Below are 18,665 nucleotides of genomic sequence, written 5' to 3'. Positions count from 1 at the left end.
TGCTAACCTCCAAGCTTTCTCTAGAGTTTGCCATACTTCCGCGTTACAGTGACTCAGTGTTTCCAAAATACAAAATGGCATACCAAGAGGAGGTGTCTAGCCTGACAGGAGACTTCCGTACTCGTGAACAGTACGTGTCCTCGGCTGCGATAGGCCCTTGAGGGTGTGCCCGGCTCCTGTCCTGCCTTACCTTTCAGCTGGTTGGCTCAGTTCCCTTGTGCCCTGGAAAGCCCCCTTTCTGTGTCTATAAAAGCTTTTCCCCCTCCCAATAAAGTCGAGAGCCCGGCTGTGCCCTGGGCGTTGACTGATCTCCCGGCTCTGGTGTGATTCCTTTGCCGTGGACACTCATCATCCCACTCGGCCCCCGAGCTCCCCAGGCTGGTCCTGAGGAGCTCCATCGGACCTGCTACCCCGTAGCGAGCAGCATTTCTGATAGCATTTGGCTATCAGAAAGTCAACGTGCTAGAATTGGAAAATATCATAAACGTTTCTGGAAGAAGCAGTATTTGTGAGTGTGTTACAGCTACCTGTATTCAAATGAAATACAAATTCATCTGTCCTCAATAACTACCACCAGGATTTTGTGGCGCTTACTGTGAAAAGATATGAAGAGTTAAAAAAAAATCAAACAGAAAAAAAACTATATCATATCTACTTCATTTGGAGACAAAAGAGTTTAGATATTCAAGCCAGAGTCAAGAAGACCTGTATTCCAATTCTGCCTTCATCATGGGCAATGCATTCAACCTTGAGACAGTTCCCCATTTGGAAAAACAAAAGTGGTCAGGATCACCCAGTGTGACGGTTACAAGAAGACTTCCAAAAGTTTATGAAAAAATGTATTACTAAAAAACTATTTATAAATTTAAAAATATTTGCAACAAAATAAACTCATCATTTAATTCAAATTTTCTCAAACTTTTCTGAAGTATTATATTATTGTAACAATTAGAGCTAATATCTAACACAATACTTGAGAATAATTACTTAAGAAACAGTAATTTTTGTTATTATTATTCCTGGGCTTAAGCATACGAAGCACACATTCTTTTTTAACTACTGTTTAGAAGATAAAAAGCTTATAGTCTATTATTAACAAAACCATGTATTATGCAAGTTATATATATAGTGTGTGTATATATATATAACATTATATACATAATATTTGCACTTAAGATAAACACCTACACTGGGATTCTTGTTCTTTCAGTTTTCTGATTCTTGACATTGTAAGAGTGCTTTTGCAATTAATTCCTGAAATATACCCCTCTAATCTTCATTTACATTTGTCCTCATTATTCACTGCCTCTTTATAATTTTCTCTTCCAATTAGAAGTTTATGAGTAAAATGCATTCCTCTCAGTATCATTTTTCTCTGACATGTTTTCAGAGAACTAAAAGAAGCTTAATAATATGACTAGGTCTAAAATATACAAGAGTTGTTTAACTCAGAACCTTTTGGAAAATGTCTAGTATGAATAATTCTTCAATTTAAAATGTTCTCTTTCTTGTATCCTATTACCACAGAAGCACTTACCCAAAGATATTTTCAGAAGAGTTATGAATATTTTATATTAAAATAAAGATATATTTTATGTAAAAAAAAGGATACAGTTAAATTTCTGATCTTGTTTTTAACTTGCCCAAAAGCAGGAAAATCCAATGAAAGGAAAAGTTTTCATAGAGAAATGTATCATTCCTATACATAAAACACAGCTTAAACCTATCACAATGGCCCCAAATCCACAAGGCCATTTAGCTTGTTTTTACAACGTAACACAGTTCTGATTTTCAAAGTCAAATATTAAAAATGATGAGATTCTCCCTCAGGTAGTTTGTCACATTTAAAATATGTAACCTGGTATAAATGTACCAACTCTCTGTTGTCCAATCATGCCCTCAAACAAAATATGAGACTGTCTATCAAATTTTGTCACAAGTAGAACAAAAAGGTATGTAGGTGTCCAAATATCTCAAACCTAGTAATTCAGTGAAAAAATTAAATGAGTTCATTTATCTGACTTCTTCTTAGTAAAATAACCCTAGTCGTTACCATTTTTTCCTCTATTAACTATAGAATGCATTATGTTATACTAAAATGTTTGGCTTGGAATTGAAATACATTTTAAAAGTGTATAGTTTCTGGGACATCTCTAAAATTGACATTTATGTATGTATGTATGTGTGTATATATATATATATATATATATATATATGCATTTCACTCATACCTTTTGGCAATTTCCGAGCTTTAAGAGAACTCAAAAAAGTTTGGACAATCCTGGTTGTGATGAATTTACTATCTCTACACATTCCCTACAATATAAACAAAAGCAACAGTAAACAATATAAATTAAACAATATGTGCATACATTGTGCATCAGATACCACAGTGTGTTATCCATGGGAAAGGAGAACTGAAGGAGGAAATTTTCATCACTCTAGCTTTCTGCTTGAAGGAAAATCTAGAGCATGGTGCATGGGGTGAAACCAAGCAATACATATATGTTTTGCAGAATTGAAGTTTTTCTGATTTTGAAGAAGAAGCCATTAGAAATTAAAGATCTCATAACAGAGTAGTTATTTTACACAGTTTCAGGAACCTGTATATGAATGTGATTATGTGATCCTGAATGCATTATATGTGAATGCGTTGTAGAAATTTTGCAAGGTCAGGAGAACAGAGAACCTATAGGCTAAGTTGCTGGTATGAATACAGAGCTGGGAGGCTTTCATGTCCAGCTGGAGTGGAGAATCTTCGTCAAAATCCACAGTCCTTAAGAAGAGAACCAGTCATCAGCAGAGAATATAGTAATGCTAGGCTACCCTGGAATATAAGCTTCTCTAAAAATACACAATTGAATTAGAAAACACGTCATTAACTGATCAAACAGTGAACTGGAGTTTAACTACTACAGAAAAACTTATTTAACAATCTTGGTAGATTAGGAGAGAAAAAAACAAAATCCATTAGCCACAAAAATATGAGGACAAATATTACTAGTGTGAACATGAGGAAAATAGGATCCCAAACCAGATAAAAATCAATAAATAGAATATAATTCATATAATAAAATCTCAAAATCTGTTATAAATGCACTACACTCACTCAACAACATTGAGGAACCCGTTACCATAAAAAGGAGACAAATGGAACATATCAAAAGAGCCAAATGGAATTTTCAGAAAAAAATATGAAATTCAATATTCATTGGATGAAATTCAGAACATATTACACACTGGAAAAACAAGAACAGTTAATACAGATATAGAACAGACAAAAATACTAACATTAAAAACATAGAACCTCAGTGATTTGTGGAAAATTAGGTTAAGAAAAATGTTCTTAGTAGGAGTTTCAACAAAATGAAGGAGTTGGAAAAATATCTGAAGAAATAACAAATCAATCTTTCAAAATCTCAGGCAAATCATGTTATAGAATTGTAATATCAAAGACCTCAGACAAATCAATGCAAAGAATATCATCTCAATACACAAGATTCATAAATAAATTGTTGAAAATGCATGATATTGATAATATGTTAATAGCTTGAGAGATGAAGATGAGTTAGAAGGAAAAGATAAGAATTTACCCTGCTGCTCTATCATTAATTATGTAATCCGGGTGGTAGTGAAAAAGCACACAAAGATGTTAAAAAAAAGTATTATTAGTATTACATTCTCTGTGTACATTCCTTTCAAAATGAAATGAGGACTTTTTTTGAATAATTCAAAGCCTGAGAAAATTCATTGTCTGCAAACTTGAAATACAGAAATGTCACAGAAAGTTTTCTAAGCTAAAAAAATACAGTAGCCTATGAAATGTTTATCAAACATGAGGATAGAACACCAAGAAAGGTAATTTGTGGGGAATTATTAAAATATTCTGTCATTGTTGTGCATCATATTGAATCTAAATTGTCAATATAATGCCATAAACACCTGCTGTTGGGTGTACATGTTGAGAAAATTCTGTGAAGTCAATGGCACAAGGAATGAGAGGGAGTAGTCTGTGACACATACACTGAAAAGTCACTAAATAACAGAAATATTTTAAAAGAAGTCATAACTATTAAGTCAAAATTAGTGTTGAAGTAAACTATGAAGTCACAATGACTCCGCAAAGAGACAGCAGACTAGGAAAAGTAAAAGGTATGGAGAGTACAGGGTTGAAGTATAAACAGAAAAATTGTTAGAGACCTCAGCCTCCATTGAAGATGTAATAGTTTCACCCTCCAGCTCGGAACAACTATAGCACAAAGTACATGGAAGACATGCTTGCACATATACACTCTGTAGCACTGTATGTGATGTCTGTGAGACATACACATGTATGCCTTTTCCCAGCATTTTTCCCTTGGATATGTCATGCAAAAAAGACAGAGCTCTGTAGACCATGGCACAGAAAGAGCTAACTCTATCACAGCAGGTTGAAATCCCTGAGTTAGGAGGTGGCACTGAGAACTCAGGGAAATAAGGTGGCTAGAATTGGCAGAAAGAAAACTGGAGAGGATAGAGTGCACAGGTAGGCAACTTGAGAGATTAGGCTATGAAGATTGAGTACCAACCAAAGGTGGCATATGAAATCCGTAAGGGAAGAAATTAGGACATGAAATATTGTTTGAATAAATAATGAATAAGAATGTTCAAATTTTGATAAAAACTGCAAACCCATAGACTCAAGAAGTTCAACAATATCCAAATGAAAGATGAAGAAAACTACACTAAGGTACATCATAATTCAATCGCTTAAGCAAGGTAAAAAACATAAAACATTAAAATTTACCAAGGGAAAAGTTATATCACATGTATATTATATATATAAAGATAACAATGACAGAAGTTTGGGAGTTCATGGAACAATTATAACAAGAAAACAATAAGAACAGTACATGCAATTATATTTTGAAAAAGTATGTGAAATAGTGTTTTTTAAAATGTAAAGCAATCAAACATTTTCACCAACATAACCATATTATAAGAAAAGTTTAAGGAAGTACTTAAGTAAAACTCAAGAAGGTACCAGAAGAATAAGTGGAACTACACAAAGATAATGAAAACCACAGAAAAGAAGTCTTATGGGTAAATATAGGAGATCTTTCTTCTTGAGAAATTCTCATGTGTCCTTTTAAAATACACTACCTGCTTTGAAAGAAAGTCATAAAAATATAATGAGGGTTGAATAATGTATGTAAAATAAAAGTATGTGATAAAAAAGCAAAAGTAAGAAGAAATGAAAATTTAATATTATTTCTTACACTACAGGTAAAGTAGTATAATATCAGTAGAAGTTAAACCATGATATATTGGAAATACATACTATTAACTATAAGCAACTACTGAAACCACAAACCAAAATTATTATTAATAAGACAAACATAACATTCCATCATAAAATACCAGTATTGAAAGATATGACTGGAAAAAGAAAGTGAGAATGGAAAGCAAAAGTGACAAAACAGAAGAAAAAATTATTGAATTTTAATTACATCAACTATCATTTTTAAAGGAAGTGTTATTAAATAGCCCCTTTGAATTAATATCTGTTCAAACCAAATAAGCCTCCTATATTCAGTTATCCAATTATCTACACAAATGCCAGGAGGCAGGCACTATTCAATTTTGGTTATAGTTTATATTTATTTTAGCCTTCGTTAAGTTCAAAATCTGTCTCCATATATTAATATACATATATTATATATATTTGCCTTTTATAACTACAGTAATATCTATGTGCATTAAATAATTTTTAAAGTCTTATGAAAAAACTTTTATGATCAAAAGTCCAACTTTTCCTTTGCACATTTGCTGAAACAAGTGTCCAGTCAAGTGAAAGTTGCTTCCACAGGATGATGTATGGCATTACAATGAACAGGTGAATGGAGTTAACTTCTACTGCGAGAAAACCAATTAAGTCACTTAAACAATTAAATGTTGATTTAAAAATTAACATCTGAAAGTGATTCTTTTCATATCAAAATTTCATCTTTAAAAATCTATCTTCTGGAAAATGTTCTATTCTAATTTCACTGTGCAATTGTGGAACTTCATTAGTGTATGTTGGATAAGTTCTTTTAATATTAACAATACTGATTTTTAATTCTAGATCAAACAAAGTTGTGATACGTAGGAGGATTTTTGTTATCCTTAACAAGCTAATATATAGTTTTCACTATAGACAGTAAATTGCAAACTCAAGGAAACAGGGATAATCACACAAGAAGCAGAGAAGTCACACTAAACCCTTGGACCCAGAATCACTGAAGTAAATCCCATTTTCAACAAAATAATGCATCCAAATGTGATGCTTGAATAACAAACTAATTAAAGTAAACATGTAGTATTCCTTGAAATATTATTTTGCTAAAAAAGTTGTCTCCCTTTTTCCCAAATACTGATTACTATATTCAGCTTATAATTTGAATACTATTGATGGGATTTTTATACAATTGCTTAACTTTCTTTAACATAGTGTTTTTATTTATGAAAGAACTATACTAAATTGTGCACACCTTGTGCAAGACAGTGTTACAATTATTTCATATTTACTTCCCTCTAAGATCTACCACAGACTTAGGAAAGTAATTTAAATTTTCTACGCTGAATTGATTTCTTGGCAGAGTTTGCTTATTTGTGGTAAAGGTGAGTAGGGGCACAAAGTTGGCAAAGTATGGAATATAATATAAATCTACTTTCTTTGAAAAAATATTGTTGAAAGTACAGCTATGTAAAATACTTTCTTTGGAATAAAGGAGTAAGTTGAAACATTGTGGTGGTCATCAAATTATTGAGGTAAAGACATAGAAAGAATTGAATAATAAATCTGAACAATAAATGGGTATTCATATTCATCTGTATCTTCAACAAAATTGCATGCCAGAATAAAAATTTTTAATAAATAACATTATATTTTAACATGAAATCACATTAGAACATGAAATCATACTAAATAGTAATGCCATGGGAATAGAACTTTGAGTATTGCTTCCACAAGACATTCTGTGGGATTACAATAAATTTTATCTACCATTGAAGCTGTTCCTTTAGTAGATATAGCATTGTACAGTATATGATGATTTGCAAAGTCATAGAGCTAATTTGAATAGCTTTTCTATTAATTGAAATGTAGCATTCTATATCAAAGACAATCTAATGCTTGAATTAGTTGACAATTCAGCCAAACTAATTTGTCAAGTTAGCACACTTAAAAAAATGCAAAATGTCTAAATATTTTCAAATGCAAGGAGAATAGTAAGTTATTGATTCTTTTTTTAATTTTTTTTTTTTTTTTTTTTTTTTTTTTTTTTTTTTTTGCCAGGCAGAGTTGACAGTGAGAGAGAGAAAGACACAGAGAGATTTATAGACAGTGAGAAAGAGACAGAGAAGGTCTTCCATTGGTTCACTCCCTTAATGGCCGCTAGGGCCAGAGCTGCACAGATCCGAAGCCAGGAGCCGGGTACTTCTTCCCGGTCTCCCATGCGGGTGCAGGGACCCAAGCACTTGGGTCATGCTCCGCTGCCCTCCCAGGCCACAGCAAAGAGCTGGACTGAAAGAGGAGCAACCGGGACTTGTACCGGCACCCCAACTGAGACTAGAACCCTGGGTGCCGGAGCCGCAGGCGGAGGATTATCCAAGTGAGCCACAGTGCTGGTCATGTTACTCATTCTAATTTGACAAAAATACTACATTCTTATGTATTTATCTATCCTACCTTCCCTCCAAAATGGTTTAAAAATGACTTCTTAATTATACATATGGCTAAAAGTTAATTCAAGAATGTTTAAATACAGAACACATTTAAGTATTTTTCTTATTTTGGAAAATATTTTATTCTAATTTCACTGTGCATTTGTGGAACTTCACTAGTGATCAACTGTACTAAACTTTTGAACATGTATAAAGCCATGTGATTTTATAAGACTGATATTGTTTAGTTACATTAAAACTCTAACACTGGGTTTAAAACTCATTTGTTATCCTTTAATGACACAATTTCGGGGGTTTGTAAAATGTTTTATGTGGTTTTTTCCATCCATTGAGTCAGAAAAAAATCTGACTTAATGGTGAAGTTTATGTGAACTGTTCTTTACAGCATTTATATGGAGTTTTTGAGTCTTGCATACCCCTGCTAAAATTTAGTCACACAATGGTGCTATTTCTGAAAATGATTCAGTGACTTGAGAGAGTTTGCTAACTTATAAGTCAATAACTTAGCAAGTAAATACAAATACATATTCATTATGTTTTGGTAAAAACAAAAATAAATTGAAAAGATTTACTGAAATTGATAAATCTGACAGTTTTTCAAGTTAGAACTAATTGCCAAGCAACAAAAATTCAGAAAAAAATTTCTGTAGCATGGTTAATAATGATTTATTTCTGTATGTTTTCCTTGTGCATAAGAATTTTGCAATTCAACCAGCTGCTTTGACAAACAGAAAATCCCTGAACTGTCTTTGCTTGTGATTCTCACATATTTTTAATTACTGTGGGCAGCATGTAATTCCTACTAAATGGTGTAAAATAGCAAATGGAAACAGAGCAGGTACTGCCTTAACAATACACAGTTTGGCCACCTCTCCATTTATCTCTGTCACCAGAATTCAAAAACTTCTCTGATGGTTAGGAAAAGCTTGTTACTAGTAACAAGCTGAGAAATTATGCCATGGAAAACTTAGATAAGGAAGAGAAGTCTGGATCTCTTCCCACTAATGAGTAATCTATAAGTTTGCATCCTTTGGAATCATCAATTATCAAGCAATATTGCCACAGATGTTCTTGAGCCCAGAGTATGTCTACATTAGGATCAACAGAAGAATTCTAGACACCTTCTCCCACTGATTCTCCACATTACATGGGTAGTGTTTGAAAACAAACAAAAACTACAGAAAAACAATCACATATGCAATCAGAAATAACCTAATATTATTGAAGTAGCATAACTGTCTGTTCTGCTTTGCTGCCCTCCAGCTGTTATTCCTGAATTCCATCTTCTTTACAAAAGCTGCATGATTTGGACAATAAATTACAAATCAATGTTCCAGAAAGATAAAACAATTTCTCAAATGCTTCTATTGATTTAAAAAAAAGATTTATTTATTTATTTGAAAATCAGAGTTACACAGAGAGAGAAGGAGAGGCAGAGAGATAGAGAGAAAGGTCTTCCATCCGCTGGTTCACTCCCCAATTGGCCACAACAGCTGGAGCTGCATGGATACAAAGCCAGAAGCTAGGAGCTTCTTCTAGGTCTCCCATGCGGGTACAGGGGCCCAAGGACTTGGGCCATCTTAAGATACTGCTTTCCCAAGCCATAACAGAGAGCTGGATTGGAAGTGGAGTAGCCGGGATATGAACGGCGACCACATAGGATGCTGGCACCAGAGGTGGCAGCTTTACCTGCTATGCCACAGTGCTGGCCCCTCTATTTACTTTTAATGTGTTTATATATTTTTAAATTTATGTAGAAAATCTATACAGATTCGTGTTTAAATATATCAGAGGAAATATTTCATATATATCTGTATTAGGATGCTTTCTGTTACTTTAAAATATACAAGATGAACTTATTTGGGAAAGAAAAGGTTAATTTCAGCTTATAGTTGGCAGCTGCAGGATCATGAGTTCCCACAGTCCAGTGTCTGATGGAAGTTAGTCATGGCGGAGGTGGAGGGCAGGAATGAGAGAGGCAAACTCAAACTCAAAATACTCAAATCTCTCATTGGAACCACCCATGGAGGACACACCCTCAATGATCCAAAGGCCCCTCTGGCCACAAATCGTAGCTGCTGCAATTAGATAAATCTCTACCCTTCCTCCATCAACAATTCATATTTAAATAGCTGTATGAGATCTGGGGAGACAAATCCCACTCAACCCTTAACAATGTCCAACTGAGTTCTAGCTTTAAATTACAATATGATTATTGTAAGACTATCGGTGTTGGTAATGAAGTCAAATATCTTTAATATGTCCTGGAATGTCTTGTGCTCAAAATCTTTTGTGAATTTTTTATTTTAGCTCCGTTTACAAGATACACAAAGTCAGTTCTCATTTTTAACATGCCAATATCATCAACCCCCTCCAAATTAAAATCACGCCCAAACCAGGTTACACAATGTATTCAGCAGTTTTCACCTCAAAGTAGACTTTCGGTGACTTATAAAGAATAAATATTTTTCCACAAAGAAGATATGCATAATAGTGTATGGAACCTACCAACCAATTTTTTATTTTTTCTAAAAATATTCTCATAAGACTTGAAAATACTTATGCCATCTACTTGAGAACTTAGAATCTCTCTCTCTCTCTCAACTCTGCCTTTCAAATAAATTAATAAATCTTGAAAAAAATGGGTTTGCTGCAGGTGCTGGCATCTCATATGAGTTCCTGTTTATACGTACCTGGCATCTCATATGAGTACTAGCTGCTCCACTTCCAATCCAGTTTCCCGCTAACATGCCTGGGAAAGCAGCAGAAGATGGCCTAACTTCCGGGGCCACTGCATCCACATGGGAGACCTGGAAGAAGCTCCTGCCTCCTGGTTTCAGTCTGACCTAGCCCTGGCCATTGTGGCCATCTGGGGCATGAACCAGCAGATGGAAGATTTCTCTCTGTCTTTGCCTCTCTCTCTCAGTAACTCTGCCTTTCAAATAATTAAAAAATCTTAAAAATAAAAGAAGTAGTTAGATTCACAGGCTTTCAGATATATAACGCCTGGTATGCTCATTAGCAATTTATCATTCTTGGGTGCTGTGGCAAAGTGGGTTAACATCCTGGACTGAATCACCGGCATCCCATATGGGTGCCGGTTCGAGACCCAGCTGTTCCACTTCCAATCCAGCTCTCTGCTATGGCCTGGGAAAGCAGTAGAAGATGGCCCAAGTCCTTGGGCCCCTGCACCCATGTGGGAGACATGGAAGAAGCTCCTGTCTCCTGGCTTCAGATCTACGCAGCTCCAGCCATTGCAGCCAATTGGGGAGTAAACTATCAGATGGAAGACCCCCCACCTCTCTCTCTGCCTCTCCTCATTCTGTGTAACTGATTTTGAAATAAATGTTAAAAAAAATTTATCATTCTTTAAAAATTAATAATTCATATTAATTGTTACTTCATTATACATCTATAAGCATCTACTAACTAGTTGTGCATTTATTACTAATGCTTATCTTTAGGCTCTTAAATACTGAGTGCATAAATCATATTTTATTATAGAGGCATTTTTACACACACAAGAAATCACAACAGAACAGGCAAGTGAAATAAAATAGCATGTATCAAATAGATGTGCCCTGGTGGACTGATAAGTAAACTCATGTTCTGAAAATGCATCTACTTTTCCTTATCTGCCTACTGGTAATCTGCCTCTATCCCTGTCCTCAAGGGACACGTCTGTGTGGGACTGCTATGTGGCAGCAGTGCTGGCTACCACTAATAGTTTACAAGAGTCAGTGGAGTTCAGACCTAAGTTTGTTTTCCCTCCAAAACATGATAGTGAGAAACCCTTACTGTGGCCCTAATTGTGAGAGAAGGGAGAGGCATTTGCCCAAGTCCAGAGAAAAGGAGCAAATATTGGAAAGGAAAACAAGAAATATTCAGTGTACATTCTGTCCATGACTGCATTTTACAAATGTATTCTGTCAAATCAAAGTAATAATTGAAAACAAATCTACTAAAATTACAAGAAGCTCTGCCAAACATTACTCAAAATGTATATGGGAAATAATGACTATAAAATGTATACCAAGCTGATTTTTAAAATTAATCATAAGGAAGTAAAGAGCAAGTGAGGATTTCTACCAGGTGTTAAGCTATTCTACACATTCAGGGACATTTATATAGCTCATTTGACATTAGTGGAAAGATAAAGTGAATTTTAAAATAATGAAATACCAAGCACTAGGGACTGCTGTTGTGGCATAGCAGGTAAACCTGCTGCCTGTGACGTTGGCATGCCATATCGACAATTGGTTCATTTTCAGGATGCTCCACTTCTGTTCCAGCTTCCTGCTAATGGTCTGGGAAAGGCAATAGAAGATGGCCCCTTCCACCCATGTGGGAGACCTGGATGAAGCTCTTAGCCCCTGGATTTGGCATTACCCAGCTCTGGCTGTTGCTGCCCTCTGGAGAGTGGACCAGTGGATGGAAGATCGCTCTTTCTCTCTCTCCCTCTGTGTGTGTGTGTATGTGTGTGTGTCTGTCTATCTATATAAGTCACACCTTCAAAATAAATAAATCATGAAACCATTAGATGTATGTGACATAGATTATATTAAATTAGGAATAAAAGGAGGAATGTTTGACCTTGATTGTGAGCAATATTTAACAGATGGAAAACTTTGACCTCAGGCTGGACATAAAGATTAATTTTAAAGTCAAGTAATTCAATGAGAGATGAAAAATTAATAAATATCTTTGTGATCCTAAGGTAGAGAATATTTTCTTTTAAAGTTCATAAAAGCACTAACCATAAAATGAAGAAAATACATAAAAATAAGTTCATTGAAAATAAATTATTTTCATTAACCAAAGGCAACATAAGCAAAGCTAAGAAATGTATGAAGAGGTTAGCAAAATGCCAATAAACTGTTCTAAAATTATAAAGTTATATAGGCTCAAGTGTTAGTAGAAAATGGGGAAATAGGCCAGTGCCGCGGCTCACTTGGCTAATCTTCCACCTGCGGCGCCGGCACCCCGGGTTCTAGTCCCGATTGGGGCACGGGATTCTGTCCCGGTTGCTCCTCTTCCAGTTCTCTGCTGTGGCCTGGGAGTGCAGTGGAGGATGGCCCAAGTGCTTGGGCCCTGCACCCGCATAGGAGACCAGGAGGAAGCACCTGGCTCCTGGCTTCGGATTGGCTCAGTGCGCCTGCCCGTAGCGGCCATTTGGGGGATGAATCAATGGAAGGAAGACCTTTCTCTCTGTCTCTCTCTCTCACTGTCCACTCTGCCTGTAAAAAAAAAAAAAAAAAAAAAAGAAAGAAAGAAAGAAAGAAAGAAAGAAAGAAAGAAAGAAAGAGAAAGTGAGGAAATAAAAGCTTTCATTCATTGATGTAAAAGAAATAAGTAAGTGCACCATTTTTAAGAGATTTATGGATCTGTTAAAAATGAAATTAGATCATAACGATGTTCCTTTGAACATGTTTGCAATGGAGATACCTGGGTCACTCTCACAGAGGGAATTGACAATAAAAATTTGATACAGGCATGTAAGGGAAGACTACTTAGTGTGTAGAACGTCCAAGACCTGGATAAGCTTTTAAGTGTTATTGATGAAACATGTCTTAGAAACATAACACTGGGTGTAAAAATGGGAAATTTTAAAAAAATCTGTTTGGTGTACAGATTTCTTTATATAAGAATTGGAGTTGGTGGGGGGACACATACACACACACATACAGAGAAAGAGAGAGAGACAAAGATCTGTCCACTGCTTCACTCTCAAAAGGAGCACAATGGCTAGGGTTGGGACAGACCAAAGCCAGGAACCTGAAACTCAATGCAGTTCTCCCACATGGGTGCAGTGTCCCAAGTATTTGGGCTGTCTTCTGCTATCTTCCCAGGCTCATTAGCAGGGAGCTAAGTCAGAAGTTGAGCAGCTTGAAATTTAACCAACTGTACCACCACGCTGGGCCCTAATATGGAAAACAATGTTGCACAATGTGATTGATATAAATAATAATTGTGAAAATAAGTAATATATACTTCACATATATTCTTAGATATATTTTAGGAGAAAGCATTGTGACATAATGGGTAAAGCTGCCACCTTTGATGCCAGCATTCCATATGGGCACTAGTTCACATCCCAGTTGCTCTACTTCTAATTCAGCTCCCTGCTAAATGTCCTGGGAAAAACAGCAGAATATGCCCCAAGTGTCTGGGCTACTGCCACCTACATGGGAGACCTGGAAGAAGCTCTTGGCTCCAGCCTGGCTTCAACATAGCCCAGCCGTGGCCATTGCAGGAGTGAACCAGCAGATGGAAGTGTTTTCTCTCTCTCTCTCTCTCTCTCTCTCTCTCTGTAGCTCTTTCAAATAAATAAATAAATAAATATGTTTTTAAAAAGATATATTTTAATACATTAGTAATATTCTTCAGATTTGGAATATAAGAGAAATTAGAAGGGAGAAAATATAAATAAAACATATAATGATTACATTTAATCTACCTATGATAATGATATACTATGAGCAGAAGAATCTTCTTCAGAGCCTATGTAAGGATCATAATAAATAAATTAAACAGAAATAAATTAAACATTGATGTATTTTGTCTCTACATAACAGTTTCCAATGAAGGACATCTTGTAAAATGGAAAAAAAAATGACATTGATAGAGTTTAACTCGTTAAAAGGATATTCTCAATTTATAGATATAACCAACAGGAAGAGAAAATTTGTAAATTGAAAGTAAAGGGAAGGCCGGCGCCGTGGCTCACTAGGCTAATCCTCCGCCTTGCAGCGCCGGCACACCAGGTTCTAGTCCCGGTCGGGGCGCCGGATTCTGTCCCGGTTGCCCCTCTTCCAGGCCAGCTCTCTGCTGTGGCCCGGGAGTGCAGTGGAGGATGGCCCAAGTGCTTGGGCCCTGCACCCCATGGGAGACCAGGAGAAGCACCTGGCTCCTGCCATCGGATCAGCGCGGTGCGCCGGCTGCTGCGCACCAGCCGCAGCGGCCATTGCAGGGTGAACCGACGGCAAAGGAAGACCTTTCTCTCTCTCTCTCTCTCACTGTCCACTCTGCCTGTCAAAAAAAAAAAAAAAAAAAAAAAAAAAAAAAAAAAAAAAAGAAAGTAAAGGGAATTGGCAATGATTGGGTATATAGCATGCTTGTAATGAATAAAATGAAATCTGAAATTTAATAACCTCGCTGTAGTTGTATAAGGAACAAGTGAGAAACATGGTCTTGAATCGAAGAGCACTATGTGATAGCTTGTCTCTATGGTTACCTGGTGGAAGTTGTGTCCCGGACCATGGCCATGTTCAAAAGCTGTCTATCCCTTAGAGAGTGGTGGAGCCATCACAGATCAGATTAAGATGACACTCATCTTTCTCAGTCATCCTGTGATGAAATTCTCTACCTAAATTTACCAACTAGGGGTTAAACTGCCATTTGCCACGCTAGCATCCCATATTTGAGTGCCAGTTCAAGTCTCAGTTGCTCTGTTCTGAATCCAGCTACTAGCTAATGTGCTTGGGAAGGCAAGAGAAAATGACCCAAGCACCTGGGCCACTGCCACACATGTGAAAACCAGGGTAGAGATCCCATTTCCAACTTCAGCCTGGTCCAGCCCTGGCTATTGAGGCCATTTGGAAGGTAAACAGCAACACATAGAAGATCTCTCTCTCTCTCAAAAATCTTTTAAAACAATAATTTACCAGTCAATTCCTTCTGGCTTATCTGTAAGACATGTGAACTGAGTTATGATATAGTTCCTTTAATACACATCACATATGCATGTGGTGCTAAAATCCACCAAAAGTACCCAACTAGATATTATCTACCCTGTGAATCCCTTCCTAAAAAGTGTGTCTAACTCCACTGCTTTTTATGTGTAGAACTTTTGACTTCTTATTCCATTATATATGAATAATACATAATTATGCATTTATTAAATAACAGAACAACATGAAAAGAAATAAACATTCAACAAAGAAGTATTATCAAAGTATAATGACCATTAATTTTTTTTTTTTTTTATTTGGCAGGTCGAGTTATAGACAGTGAGAGAGAGAGACAGAAAGGTCTTCCTTCCATTGGTTCACTCCCCAAATGGCCACTATGGCTGGCACTGTGCTGATCAGAAGCCAGGAGCCAGGTGCTGCTTCCTGGTCTCCCATGCAGGTGCAGGCGCCCAAGCACTTGGGCCATCCTCCACCGCCCTCCCGGGCCACAGCAGAGAGCTGGACTGGAAGAGGAATAACCGGGACTAAAATTCGGTGTCCATATAAAATGCTGGTGCTGCAGGCGGAGGATTAACCAAGTGAGCCATGATGCTGTCCCCATTAATTTCTTTTTTTAAAGAATTATTTTATTTATTTGGAAGAGTTTCAGAGAAAGGCAGAGCCAGAGAGAGAGGTCTTCCATTCCGCTGGTTTACTCTCCAAATAACCGCAACGGCCAGAGAACTGAGCTGATCTGAAGCCAGGAGCCAGGAGTTTCTTCCAGATCGCCCACATGGGTGCAGGGGCCCAAGGACTTGGGCCATCTTCCACTGCTTTTCTCATGCCATTGCAGAGAGCTGGATTGGAATTGGAGCACCCAGGACTAAAACCGGTGCCCATATGCGATGATGTCACTGCAGGCTGGGGCTTTAATCCCCTGCACCACAGCGCCGACCTCAAGACCATTAATTTCTAAGTATGTAAGTTTCCAGACACGTCTGAATTATACTCTCAGACAAATCCATTTAGAGCAGCAGAGCTGCTGGGGGAGGCAGCTGAGAGGAGTGAAATGTGTGGGAGACAGTTAGCTTGTCCTTACGTAGCTGACGCTTGTCTTAGAAGTTAAAAGTTTAAAAGATAGCTAAAATTAGTTGTAAGGAAGACCCATAACTGCATGGAAATATTTTCTCACTACAGTCTATGATGCTTTTCCAGAAATAAAAATTAAACAGGCAAAATGCCCAGTCTAGCGAAGATATCTGAAGTAATACCAAGGGATTAAGCACAGTTCAATAAATGATGTGCTAGTAACTGCAGAAAACACCAGTGACTTTCAGTATGAATGGAGAGGCAAACACACACAAACATGGGCACTTTGTTTAAGACTATGTTCACAAGGAATCCACTGGTGTCTTCACAGCATTTTACAACACCATATTCAAGCTGCAGACACCAGTCATTTAACAACAATGACTCCAGTGAGCAAAGAGAAAAAATATTTCATTTGTTGTTCCAATGTTCATACCAGCTCACTTGCTATCTCTCTTGTTCTCAATCTCACTTTTCTCAATTTATAAGCTGGATAAAAAGCCAGTAAATTTTTCATGAATATCTAAAGTTGTATTGGAAATCATTAATGAGATGATGTTTTATTATTAATCATGCCTGTACTTCACGTATGAGATGATGCTATAGACTGTTCAGAATTATTTCAAAATAATTCTGCCAACATCCAAACTAATGATCAATCATCACCATTATTCAGGAATCTGCTTATAAAAACATGCTATTTTGGTTCAAAGTTGAAGGTTCATTTAAGAAATTATATTTGAAATAGCCGTATTTGCACTGTCTCAAAAGAGAAAACGCATCGCTTTGGTTGCAGCCTTTTCACTACAAACAACAATCTCAGCATCAATTTATTATAAATATTGATTGAAATGGGCACAACAACAGTACAATGTTATAATAAGAGCAAAAATCCCATACCCAAGCTGCCTTGGTCTTAGACCTGAATATTCGTGTGGCACTTCCAGTGGAGTGTTTTGGGTAGGGATGAGTGAAGAGTGAAGAACAAGCACAATTTTGGGGTGGGAAAAATATAAAATTAAAATCTATAATCAATAATATTTTTCTATTAGCATGTTTGAGAAATACAAATGAAAAATTTGTTTTGAAATGTTGGGCAAGACTGTATTATTTTAACACCAACATCACACAAGACAGGTGAAGTAATCTTTATAATTCAAATAGAGATAAACACATTCACTTATGCTCAGGCAGAGACACTGAGAGGCAGAGATGGAGAGATCATATTTTGGTGTATGCTGCATCTATAACATTTATGTTAAAGAAGTTATTCAAAGATTAACATAAAAGGACCTAACCAAAAAATATTGAGGTTTTGTTTACTTAAAGAAAAATATTTAAAAATATAAATTTCTAAAATGAGCTTAATTTCCAAAATTTAACAGTGATTTCTGAAAAGCTGTTTGATTTCTTCTTTCTAAGGAATGTAAAGGAGGAAAAGAAGAAGTACTTGCTTGTCCATGAGTATTTACTTAAATATGGGATGCAGTAGCTTGCAAGGTGGTATAAATGTCATCCATGGAGGCCTAAGTAAAAGCAAAAAGAATAAAAAATGTATGAGATAGCCAGTACCTACACTATAGTTATTAGCCTTTTAGACGGAAAGGGATTAAACTAGATGACTTCTCAAAGTGAAATCTAGAGCTGTCATTCTGTCATTCTATGGCTCTTTGATGTCAGAATGCAATCAGAGCTTTTGAAGTATATTAGAAAACCCAGTATAACTTGCTGTCTCCTGGGCCACAAGCCAACACGAGTCTTGTGAGAGAAAGTGTCAAGGATGGCATTCACTAAGGAAGCAAAAATCACCCAAAAAATAGATGAAAGAGGGTGTCAGGTGGTAAAGGACACACTATGAAGGGAAGTAAATAGCTGACGCATGATACACTCAGGCAGAAACAACCTGCATTAGGAGCCATAAATGAGCAACAGGGCTCGCCTGGTTTAACCTACTTCAGATACCTGAATTTCAAATGTGAATGGGCTAGTGTATTAGGTACTTCACAGAGATCTGCAGAAACTGCATCTAGAGATAACTGCTGAATCCAATTGTTAGAAAAGCCTTGCCATGTGACTCTCTTTCTCTCTGTCTCCTGATCTCTCTTCCTCGTTCTCTCTCTCCCTCTCTGTGTCTCTTGATCTCTCTCGCATCTGCTCTCTCTCTTGATCTCTCTCTTACACTCTCTCCCTCTTTTCCTC

At 36.5% G+C, this 18,665-nt stretch overlaps 1 pseudogene; it reads left to right on the top strand.

The window, feature by feature from the left end:
• Nucleotides 1-729: 729 nt before the first annotated feature.
• The window catches only part of LOC100356453 (ubiquitin thioesterase OTUB1 pseudogene), a 43,302-nt pseudogene continuing 25,366 nt past the window's right edge, over nucleotides 730-18,665 (top strand).

Source organism: Oryctolagus cuniculus, chromosome 14, assembly GCF_964237555.1.
Source record: "Oryctolagus cuniculus chromosome 14, mOryCun1.1, whole genome shotgun sequence".
NCBI lineage: Eukaryota > Metazoa > Chordata > Mammalia > Lagomorpha > Leporidae > Oryctolagus > Oryctolagus cuniculus.
The sequence above is the reverse complement of the archived record's forward strand: the minus strand, read 5'-3'. Positions and strand labels throughout refer to the sequence as shown.